Below are 11,530 nucleotides of genomic sequence, written 5' to 3'. Positions count from 1 at the left end.
ACTGCGCCAGTCGGCCCGGGGACTTCAGAACCCGGCCCGGGGACTGCGCTAGTCGGCCCGAGGACTTCGTCAACCCAGCAAGCGGCTGCAGACTCCGGCCCGCCACCTCCCAGCCCAGCCGCCCTTGTCCAAGTCGCGGTGGTGGCAATCAAAGAAATAGCAACACCTTCATGGGCGCAGCCCATCCTCAAGTTTCTAGTGAACAGAGAGCTGCCAACTGATGAAATCTTGGCTCGGCAAGTGCAACGCCGAGCGGCAGCCTACACCATAATAAATAGTGAGCTGGTCAGGAGCAGTGTCACTGGTGTCTACCAGCGCTGCGTGGAGCCAAAGCAAGGCCAAGCAATTCTCAGAGACATCCATCAGGGCGAGTGTGGCCATCACGCGGCTTCAAGAGCACTCGTCGCCAAAGCCTTTCGGCACGGTTTCTTCTGGCCGACTGCCCTGGAAGAAGCCAAGGAATTAGTCCAAAAATGCAAGGGGTGCCAGAAGTTCCGCTCCAAGCCACTTCAGCCGGCTTCCGCGCTGAAGACAATTCCCATCGCCTGGCCCTTTGCAGTTTGGGGCCTGGACATGGTGGGACCATTCAAGACGGCCCGAGGCGGCCTGACTCATCTGCTTGTCGCGGTGGACAAGTTCACCAAGTGGATAGAAGCAAAGCCCATCAAGAAGTTGAACGGTCCGACTGCAGTGACTTTCATTGCCGACATCACGGTGCGGTACGGCATACCGCACAGCATCATCACCGACAACGGCACAAATTTTGCCAAGGGCGCCTTGGCCCGTTTCTGCGCGACGCAGGGCATCCGACTGGACTTAGCGTCCGTTGCCCATCCGCAGTCAAACGGCTAGGTGGAGCGAGCAAACGGCCTCATCCTGTCCGGCATCAAGCCTCGACTGGTCGAACCACTCGAGCGTTCGGCCGACAGTTGGCTTGAGGAGCTACCAGCCATCCTCTGGAGTCTGCGCACCACTCCAAACAAGTCAACCGGCTTCACGCCCTTCTTCCTCGTCTACGGTGCCGAAGCCGTCATCCCGACGGACATAGAGTTCGACTCTCCACGAGTCACCATGTACACCGAAGAGGAAGCTGAAGAAGCATGTCAAGACGGTGTCGACCTGCTGGAAGAGGGCCGGCTGTTGGCACTCAGCCGGTCCGGCATCTACCAGTAGAGTCTGCGCCGATACTACAACCGCAAGGTCAGGCTGAGATCGTTCCAAGAGGGCGACCTCGTGCTCCGTCTGATTCAGCGAACAGCCGACCAGCACAAGTTGTCGGCGCCTTGGGAGGGCCCCTTCATCGTCAGCAAAGTGCTGGACAATGGCTCCTACTACCTAATCGACGCTCAGAAGCCTCGAGCATGCAAGAGGGACGACTCCGGCAAGGAGTCAGAACGACCATGGAACACAAATCTTCTCCGAAGATTTTACAGTTGATGCAGTATGTACCACGCTATCCTTTGTATTAAAGTACCGAGACTTTGGGCCCCCCGAGACAAGCTTGGGGACTGCCCTTTTTTGTTATCTGTATGATAAGAATTATGCCTCCGAGTATGCTACTCTTTGTTATGCTGCTTGGCACCGGGTTCGACTAGTCGGCCCAGGGACTCGCCGTCTTGCGCTATGAAATGCTTCCTGCGGTCGGACAAGTAGTGTGCGGCGCTTAGCCATCTCCTATCGAAAGCCGCAGCTCGCAGAGCGACTGTTGGTAGGCAGAGAGTAAGCAAGAAACAAGTGCACACACGAAAAAATGGCTAAGGACTCAAAGCATATGCATGGCCCAAGCCGGCTTCCAGCCTCTCTTCACAAAGCCGACTCTTGAGCAGTCGGCTTGCCGCCTTCTATCCAACTTGTTAAAAAACTCTAAAAAGGTCAAGTACTTGCCTTCCCTAGAGTAGCCAAGCATTTGACCTGCGGCAGTCCGCGGAGCGGCTGTTCGTCTGGCAAAGCGGCGACTATGGAACGGCGGCAAAGGAAAAAGCCAAAACGAGCAATAAGCAAGGAAAGATAGAAGGCAGATAGATATATTTACATAACAAAGGCCTCTGGCCAGGTTCAAGATACACCCCACGGGTGGAATTGTGCAAATTAACGAGTTCTTCAAAGACTATGAAAGCAGATAAAGTAAAGGCAAGACGACGGCCGGCGGCAGACTGGTTCGGAGGGTCAGCGGACACGGCGGTGTCAGGCACCGGAGCGGCCGGCTTGGTGGTCTCGGCTTGATCGGCTCCGGCGGCAGTCGGCCCGGTCAGATGCGGCTCGTTGCTGGAGGCGCGATCGAGCTGAGGCTGGTCGTCCGCTCTGTCTTCTGGCGCCTCCGTCTCGTCTCCGTTCCCCGCCTCGTCTTCCTCCTCGGTGCTGGAGCCGATCACCTCCGCCGAGTCCTCGTTGTAGTCGGGGTTCATCCCGAACCACTCCGGAGGCACCTCCTCGCCGTTCGCGGTCCGCTCGAGAACGAAGACGCTGGTGTCGGTGTAGTCGGCGATCGCCGCCGCACGCTCGATGAGGGCGTCTTCCACAGCCGCTAGTTCTGCCTGGGCCTCTGACCGGAACGCGGCCAGCCGGTCCAGGTCCAGCCCTAGATACCAAGCCTTGACGAATTCGAAGGCCCGACGCGCTCCAGCCCGGGCCGAGGAACCCTTCCAAGCCTCAAGACAGCCGGCCGCGACTTCCAGCCAGTCGGCAGTTTGACTGGCGGGGCGCAGAGCCGGCATGCCTAGCCATAGGGCAGAGATCGCCTGGGCCCTGGCATGTTGAAGCCGGCGCAGCAGCTGATGGGCCGGCCGCAGACGGGTCTCGATGCTCAGGAGCTGCTCGTCGACGGTCAAGGGGGCGTTGGCGGCGATCTCCTCGCCATTCGCCCTCCGCGCCTCGCGATCAGCCTCGATGGCTCGATTGACCGCTTGCGAGTGGCCAGGAAAGAAGTCTGCCCAAAACAGAAAGAAGCAAAGAGAAAATCAGCAGTCGGCAGCTCAAGGAAAGAAAGAAAAGAAACTCACCATCGACAATGTCCTCGATCTCATGGAAGCCGGAAGTCAGCATCGCCTCCATGTCGGTCCAGGAGGAGTGCTCCATCTCGAACTCGGCCAGGAGAGCGGTCTCTTTCTTCCCCGCCTCATCCCGAGCCGCCTTCAGCAGCTCCTTCTGCTCCGCCAACTGCTCGGCCAGCAAGTCGCGCTCTTTGGCGAGCTTGCCGCACTCCTCCTCCTTGGCACGAAGGGCCGTGCTGACTTTGCCCAACCGTTCTTGAAGAGCGGCATTGGCCTCTGAAAAACAAAGAGAAAAGACGTTAAGTCGTTAGCAGCAAAGGTCGCCGGGAAGATCCGGCCCGACTGCTCAGCAGTCGGCCCGAATCTCGGGGACTACAGCCCGTGGGTGCGCCAGCGCGCCCCCGCGGAAAAAAAGAAGAACTTACTCCGGCTCTCCGACAAGTCGGCAGTCCGCTTCTCCAGCCACTCAACATTACGGTTGAAGGCGGTGACGCGGAGGTTGTGATACTCCTGCGATAAAAATTAGACAAAGACAAAAATGAGGAACTCGCCAGATTGAGTTCCGGGCCGCCTGCGCAGTAGCCGGCCTGAAACTCGGGGACTACACCCAGTGGGTGCGCTGGCACGCCCCCATAAAGAAGAATGAGAGAAGGCAAAGTCAAAAAAGAAAAACGTACTCGGATAGACGCTCGCGACGCCAGATGTGCCCTGGTGCAGCCCTGGATGGCTTCTCCTTCAGCTTGCAGCTTCGCCTGCACATCCAGGAGCGCCTGGTTCAGCGGACCGTCGTCGCCTCCTCGCACCCATCCAGTAGGCGCAGCACTTGATGCCTCAGCATCTGGAATGGCCGAGCTGGCGGCGCCGACTTCCAAGGGGCGCGGTGCCGAGACCGCCTTCGCAAGACGGCGGCGCGCCGGTGAGGCGACTTGAAGAAGCAGCCTCGCCACCGCCTCGTCCTCAGCCGGCAGCACTGGAGGGCCCGCCGGTTGCTTGCCATGCGGCAGAGGCGGCGGTGGCGGCGAGGCCGCGCCCGACGCGGAGGCCTCACCTCCGTCCCTCTCCACGATGGAGTGCTCCCCGCCGACTTCTCCAGTCTGCCCCGTGAACTCCGGGGGCGGTGGCGCGAAGTTCAGCAGGACGACAAGCAACGCCAACTGGCGGCGCGCGGCCTCCTCGGCCCGCTGTTTGGCCGCGGCCACGACTTCGGCCTCCTCCAGCTTCTTCTGGGCGGAGGCCGCTGCCTTCTCGGCCTTCGCCTTCTCCAGACGGTCGGCCTCTTCCTCGTCGCGCTTCTCCCGCGCGTTGCGCTCCGTCGCCTCCCGGAGGTCGGCGGCGGGGTCAATCCGCCGGGTGTTGGCGGACGTCTCAGCCGACCCCATGACAGAGGGGACAGCGACCCTCTCAAGAGAAAGAGGGGCCCTGAAGCAAAAAACAGAATGAAAAGACTCGGAAGAGACCCGTCAAAGGAAACAAGACAAAGGCAGTTGGCACTTACGCAGAAACCAGCGGCGGCTTCTTCACTTCCTTACAGAAGCGGTTGGCCTTGGAGATCGCCTCCTCCCGCTTGGTTGCGGCGGCTGCCCCCTTGAACTTTTTCGGCCGACCGCCGAGCGAACTCAGCGCAGCCCGGTGCTTCTTCGCGCCGACTTGACCGGCCAAGCCGGCGGAGGAACTCGCGCCTGGATGGTCGGCTTTCGGTTGGCGGCGCGGGACGACCTCGTCGTCGGCCTCGTCCTCTAGCTAGTCGGCGAAGGTCGCCGAGGGCCGGAGGCCGCCTTCCGCTCCTCCTCCCCCGCCTTCGGCGTCGGCTTCCATCGCCGCCGCCCCCAAGTCGGGGTCGTCGATGTCGCTCTCCGCGCGGTCTGGAGTGAACTCGCGGGGCGGCCCGATGGCGCCGGCCGCAGGCTGGATGAGGGGGTTCTGACTCAGAGAACCAAGAAGATCAGAAGTCGGACTCGGCTATGAAGAAAAACAGAAAAAAAAGATTTGACTTACCACAGGCGGAGGGTTGGCACGTGAGTACGGCTCCTTGCCGAACTGCCAGTCTTCCGCGAGCTCGCAGTTCGAGATGTGGTTCACCATGTTCGCCACCTTCGCGTGGGGCATCTCCCAGGTGCTCATCCGGCTCGGGTCTCGGCGGTCGCTCATCTGACAGATCAGATGAGGTCGGCCTTGGAGTGGGAGGACTCGCCGCGCCACGAAGGCGGCCAGCAAGTCAGCCTCGACCAGGCCTTCCGACTGCGTCAGCACTCGGAGTCGGGCGACGGCGGCGGTGCCGGCAGGAGACAACGTCTTGGCCCGATTCGACCAGCTGGGAAGCCTCCCAGACGGTGCGCCGGCTTCATAGTGCGGCAGGTTGACCCAGTCGCCTTCCGTGGCGACGTTCTTCACGTAGAAGTATGAACGTTGCCACATCTTCACCGACTTGATCAGCGCGATGGAGGGGAAGGGGTTGTCGGCGGTCGACCTATGCATGGCGATGAGGGCGCCGCACTGGGCCGGTATGCCGGCGACGTGCGTGCCGAGCTTCGATTGGAAGAACTCTCCCCAGAGCTCGAGGGTGGGGAGAACACCGAAAAAACCCTCGCACAGGGTGGCGAAGGCGGCCAGCAGCACCACCGTGTTCGGGGTGAGGTGGTGCGGCTGGAGTCCGTTGAACTCCAAGAACGAGCGGAGGAAGCCGCTCGCCGGCAGGCCCATGCCGCGCATGAGGTGCGAGCGGAATATGACCCGCTCGCCCTCCTCCGGCACCGGCGTTATCTCCTCCTCCGGTGTGGCGCGGGCTCGCACCAGGTGCGCGCTGGGGAGCCGGCGCATCCTGCGGAGGTGCTCGATGGCGTCGTCATCCACCTGGGAACCATCCCACGCGTCGGAGCGGATGGCAGAAGCCGCGGCGGAGGAAGAGCTCATCGCTGCGGAGCGGTGCCACGTGGTGCGGCGAAGGCAGGAAGAAGGAGAGGAAGGAGGAAGCAGGGGAAGCAGGGAAGAACGAGCGCGCGCTTCGCCGTCCCGCTTCCCCCGCCTATTTACAGTCTCAAAGGCTGAGAAGCCGATGGGGTGGCGTGGGGATTAACTGCGCGCGAGCCCCCACGGCCCCCATGATTAAACCCACGAAGTTACCGCGCGCAGTAACAACGTGGGGAACCCAACCGCCCGCCCGGCCGCAACGGATCCGTTCGCGCGCCGAGGCGCGGTAGTGGCGGGCCCTGCCTGACGGCCTGTCCCGTCGCGCGCATGGGCAGGCAGACTGCCCCTACCACGTGGTGCCGCGCGATGAGGCCGCGGCGGGCGATCGCGGGAAGCGTATCAGGCACGCCGCTTGGTTCCTGCCACGGCGTTCGAAACACCTCAAGGGGCAAGACGGACCTCGGCGAATCCAACTCCAGCCAGTCGGCTTAAGCATGACGGCCCTCAAAGAATCTGACTCCAGCCAATCGGCCTGGAGGAAGGCAGCCATCAAAGCTTGCTTTCCCCCATCTGAAGAATGAAACCGCTGAGGCGCACGACGTATCACCCTCGGAGCCTCACCAGTTTCGGGGACTACTGTCGGAGTAATGGGCCACGGGTAGGCTAACCCGAGTCCCAGAACCTTTCAAGACATCGGGGCAGACTGCGCCCCTCAAGTATCTACGGCGACTCCAAGATGGCCGAGTCCCAGAGGCGACTCCCATTCAAGCCGAGTCCAGGAGGCGACTCCAAGATGGCCGAGTCCCAGAGGCGACTCCCATTTAAGCCGAGTCCCAGAAGCGACTCCGAGGAAGCCGACTGTGGGGAGTCAGCCCGCGACTTCCAACCACCCCGATAATTAAAGGCGAGCATGGCCACAGTGCGCCGTACTCGCGGAGATCTCCGCCCGGCGCGGCACTGTTGCCATGCCGGCCCTGACATCAGCCCCGGGGACGGGGGCCTGTACCCACGACCTCCTGTCTGTACGGCCCGGAGACGGCGGGGCCTATCAGTCAGCGAGAGTATTGAAGACGGCGAGAGCACCGAAAGTCGGACCCGTTGGGAGTCGGCCCCCTGGAGTCGGCCGGCCCCTCCCACGGGCCCCGCACGCCATTAACCAGACGCGACAGGGGAATGGCAACAGTGATCGCCCGTCAGGCGGCGGCACTGTTGCCATGACCCCATGACCAAGCCCGCGTCATTAGAAGCACGGCTACAGTAATCCGCAGCTGGCAAGACCTGCCCGCGGCGGACACGGGCTGACGCCCTCATACCAGGCCAGTCGGCGGGCCCCAGGAGTCGGCGGAGAAGACGGCGCCTGAGAGACAGACGGCTGGGACCCGCGCCCAGCCGGTGTACCATTGTACCCCTGGGGGGTAGGCCTATATAAACCCCCCAGGGCACCCATGCAAAGGGTTGGCATCCAGTAGCAATAGACATACCACATAGGAGGGAAAAGAGCTAGCCTTGCCCTCTCCTACCTCTAGAAAAAGCTCTAGGAGCAACCTTGTATTCACTTTGCCTTAGTGATCATGCGGAGACCCCGCAGAGCAGCAGTAGGGGTGTTATCTCCTCGGAGAGCCCTGAAGCTGGGTAAGATCCGCCGGCGTGCATGTCTTCGCCTCATCCCGTTTTCAGGCACCGGCGATGTTCTACTCGCCCCCACCATGATAAGCCATCCTTTGGCATATGTCGCACCCAACCCCCGACAGTTTCTCTTGTTTTTTCTTCCGGTTTTTCATTTTTGCACTTTTGTTTTTTATAGTTTTTGTAATACAAAGTTCTTTGTAATATACGATGAATTTATTTTAAATACAAATTGAATATTTTTCAAATACTAACTGGATAACTTTTAAATATATTGTGAACATTTTTTTAATATATGTTGAACATTTTTAAGTACATGTCAATTTTTTAATATATGTTAAACATTTTTATAATATACGATGAACACTTTTATAATACACGATGAACTTTTTGTATTATATGATGACCTTGTTTCTAAATACAGAATAACTTTTTAAAATAGATATTGGATATATATTTTAATAAATGATGAACTTTTAAAATATTTTACCTTTTATTTTTATAGGTTCTTATGTATTTAAAGTACTAAAAAAGTTCTGACAACCAGGGTTTGGGAAGAAAATGGGCTGAAAATCAAACAAAAGAAATTTGCTCAACAGAGCATGTCATGTTTCGCCTGAGTGGGCTGGAGACCCATTACGCATATACACTACGTATGCTCATCTACTTAAAAACGCTCTGGGAAAGGTTTTGAAGGACGAGAGTTTGGGAGGAATTCAGGGAGCTGCATTTCAGTGGTTAGGGGGCATGTTTGGTCACCTGCAGTTGTTCAGGAAATCGGTAACGGGTAGCTGCTCGGTCGGCTTGGGAGTAACGATTAACCGATGAATCGGCCTATTTACTGGATTAATCGGTTGAATATTAATGGGTAGGTTAAATAGGAAACTACCAATATATAGCTAGTTTTTTATATATTATACCATACTCTTATGCTCTCATCTATGTAATATACCAGAATATGACATTGTTTGGTCGCACCCTAGCTATTGAGGAGCGAGAGTGGGATGGGAGGGATTATGGCCCAAAATTTTGAAATTTGTTTTCCCAAGAGTTAATGGGCCAACATTGATTAATCGGCCTAACAACCGATTAATCGGCCTGATTAATCAATTCGGCCGCCCTATGGTAGCGATTAACTGTCATGTTAACTAATTAATCGGGTGAATTCTTGAACAGACTGCAACCCCTCCCCCTCCCCCAAATAGTGATGGAAATATGCCCTAGAGGCAATAATAAAATGGTTATTATTATATTTCCTTAATCCATGATAAAGGTTTATTATTCATGCTAGAATTGTATTGACTAGAAACTTAAAGACATGTGTGGATACATAAACAAATACCGTGTCCCTAGTAAGCCTCTACTAGACTAGCTCGTTGATCAAAGATGGTTAAGGTTTCCTAACCATAGACATGAGTTGTCATTTGATAACGGGATCACATCACTAGGAGAATGATGTTATGGACAAGACCCATCCGTTAGCTTAGCATATGACCATTCAGTTTATTGCTATTGCTTTCTTAATGTCATATACATATTCCTTCGACTATGAGATTATGCAACTCCCGAATACCGGAGGAATACCTTATGTGTTATCAAATGTTACAACGTAGCTGGGTGATCATAAAGATGCTCTACAGGTATCTCTGAAGGTGTTTGCTGAGTTGGCATAGATCAAGATTAGGATTTGTCACTCTGAGTTTCAAAGAGGTATCCCTGGGCCCTCTCGGTAATACACACCATAAGAAGCCTTGCAAGGAAATGACTAAGGAGTTAGTTACGAGATTATGTATTACGGAATGAGTAAAGAGACTTGCCGGTGACAAGATTGAACTAGGTATAGAGATACCAACGATAGAATCTCAGGCAAGTAATATACCGACAAACAAAAGGAATTACGTATGTTGTCATAACGGTTCGACCGATAAAGATCTTCGTAGAATATGTAGGAACCAATATGGGCATCCAGGTTCCGCTATTGGTTATTGATCGAAGAGGTGTCTTGGTCATGTTTACATAGTTCTCAAACCCGTAGGGTCTGCATGCTTAACGTTCGTTGATGATATAGTGTTATATGAGTTATATGATTTGGTGACCGAATGTTGTTCAGAGTCCCCGATGAAATCACGGACATGATGAGGAGCTCCGGAATGGTCCATAGGTAGAGGTTGATATATAGGACGATGGTTTTTGGACACCGGAAGAGTTTCGGAGTGCACCGGGTAGTCATCGGTTCACCGGAAGGGGTTCCGGACACCCCCGGTAAGTGTATGGGCCTAATGGGCCAAAGGGGGGCAGACCAACCCACTAGGGGGCTGGTTCACCCCTCTCCTTTGCTGGACGGCCCTAAGGGAAGGAAAGGGGAGGGTGGCCCCTCCTGCCTTTCCCTCCTCGTGAGAGAAAGGAAAGGGGGCGCCTCCTCCCCCTGCCTTCCTCCTGCACTCAAATAAGGAAGGGGGCAGCTTGGGGAAGTCCCCAAGTAGGATTAGGCCCTACTTGGGGCGCCCCCTGGACTCTCCCCTCTCCCCCCACCTATATATGTGGGAAGGGGGGCGCCACACATATCCACGACAATCTCTTAGCCGTGTGCGGCGCCCCCCTCCACCGTTTAGACCCTCGGTCAAATTGTTGTAGTGCTTAGGTGAAGCCCTGCGGAGATAGCTTCACCATCACCATCACCACACCGTCGTGCTGCCGAAAATCATCCACTACTTCACCGTCTTGCTAGATCAAGAAAGCGAGGACGTCACCGAGCTGAACTTGTGCAGAACGCGGAGATGTCGTACGTTCGGTACATCATTGATTGGATGACGAAGAAGTTTGACTACATCAACCGCGTTACTAAACGCTTTCGCTTACGGTCTACGAGGGTACATAGACACACTCTCCCTTTCGTTGCTATGCATCTCCATGGATAGATCTTGCGTGTGCTTAGAATTTTTTTGTTTTCCATGCAACATTTTGAACAGTGGCATCCGAGCCAGGTCTATGCATAGATGATATGCACGAGTAGAACACAAAGAGTTGTGGGCGGTGTCGGTGTCAAAACCGGCAGATCTCGGGTAGGGGGTCCCGAACTGTGCGTCTAGGCGGATGGTAACAGGAGACGAGGGACACGATGTTTTACCCAGGTTCGGGCCCTCTCGATGGAGGTAATGAAGGAAATATGCCCTAGAGGCAATAATAAAGTTATTATTTATTTCCTTATTTCATGATAAATTTTTATTATTCATGCTAGAATTGTATTAACCGGAAACATAATACATGTGTGAATACATAGACAAACATAGTGTCACTAGTATGCCTCTACTTGACTAGCTCATTAATCAAAGATGGTTATGTTTCCTAACCATAGACATGTGTTGTCATTTGATTAATGGGATCACATCATTAGGAGAATGATGTGATTGACATGACCCATTCCGTTAGCCTAGCACATGATCGTTTAGTATGTTGCTATTGCTTTCTTCATGACTTATACATGTTCCTGTAACTATGAGATTATGCAACTCCCGTTTACCGGAGGAACACTTTGGGTGCTACCAAACGTCACAACGTAACTGAGTGATTATAAAGGAGTACTACAGGTGTCTCCAAAGGTACATGTTGGGTTGGCGTATTTTGAGATTAGGTTTTGTCACTCTGATTGTCGGAGAGGTATCTCTGGGCCCTCTCGGTAATGCACATCACTATAAGCCTTGCAAGCAATGTGACTAATGAGTTAGTTGCGGGATGATGTATTACATAATGAGTAAAGAGACTTGCCGGTAACGAGATTGAACTAGGTATTGGATACCGACGATCGAATCTCGGGCAAGTAACATACCGATGACAAAGGGAACAACGTATGTTGTTATGCGGTTTGACCGATAAAGATCTTCGTAGAATATGTAGGAGCCAATATGGGCATCTAGGTCCCGCTATTGGTTATTGACCGAGAATAGTTCTAGGTCATGTCTACATAGTTCTCGAACCCGTAGGGTCCGCACGCTTAAGGTTTCGATGAC

Source organism: Triticum aestivum, chromosome 4B (genome assembly GCF_018294505.1).
Source record: "Triticum aestivum cultivar Chinese Spring chromosome 4B, IWGSC CS RefSeq v2.1, whole genome shotgun sequence".
Classification (NCBI taxonomy): Eukaryota; Viridiplantae; Streptophyta; class Magnoliopsida; order Poales; family Poaceae; genus Triticum; species Triticum aestivum.
The sequence above is the reverse complement of the archived record's forward strand: the minus strand, read 5'-3'. Positions refer to the sequence as shown.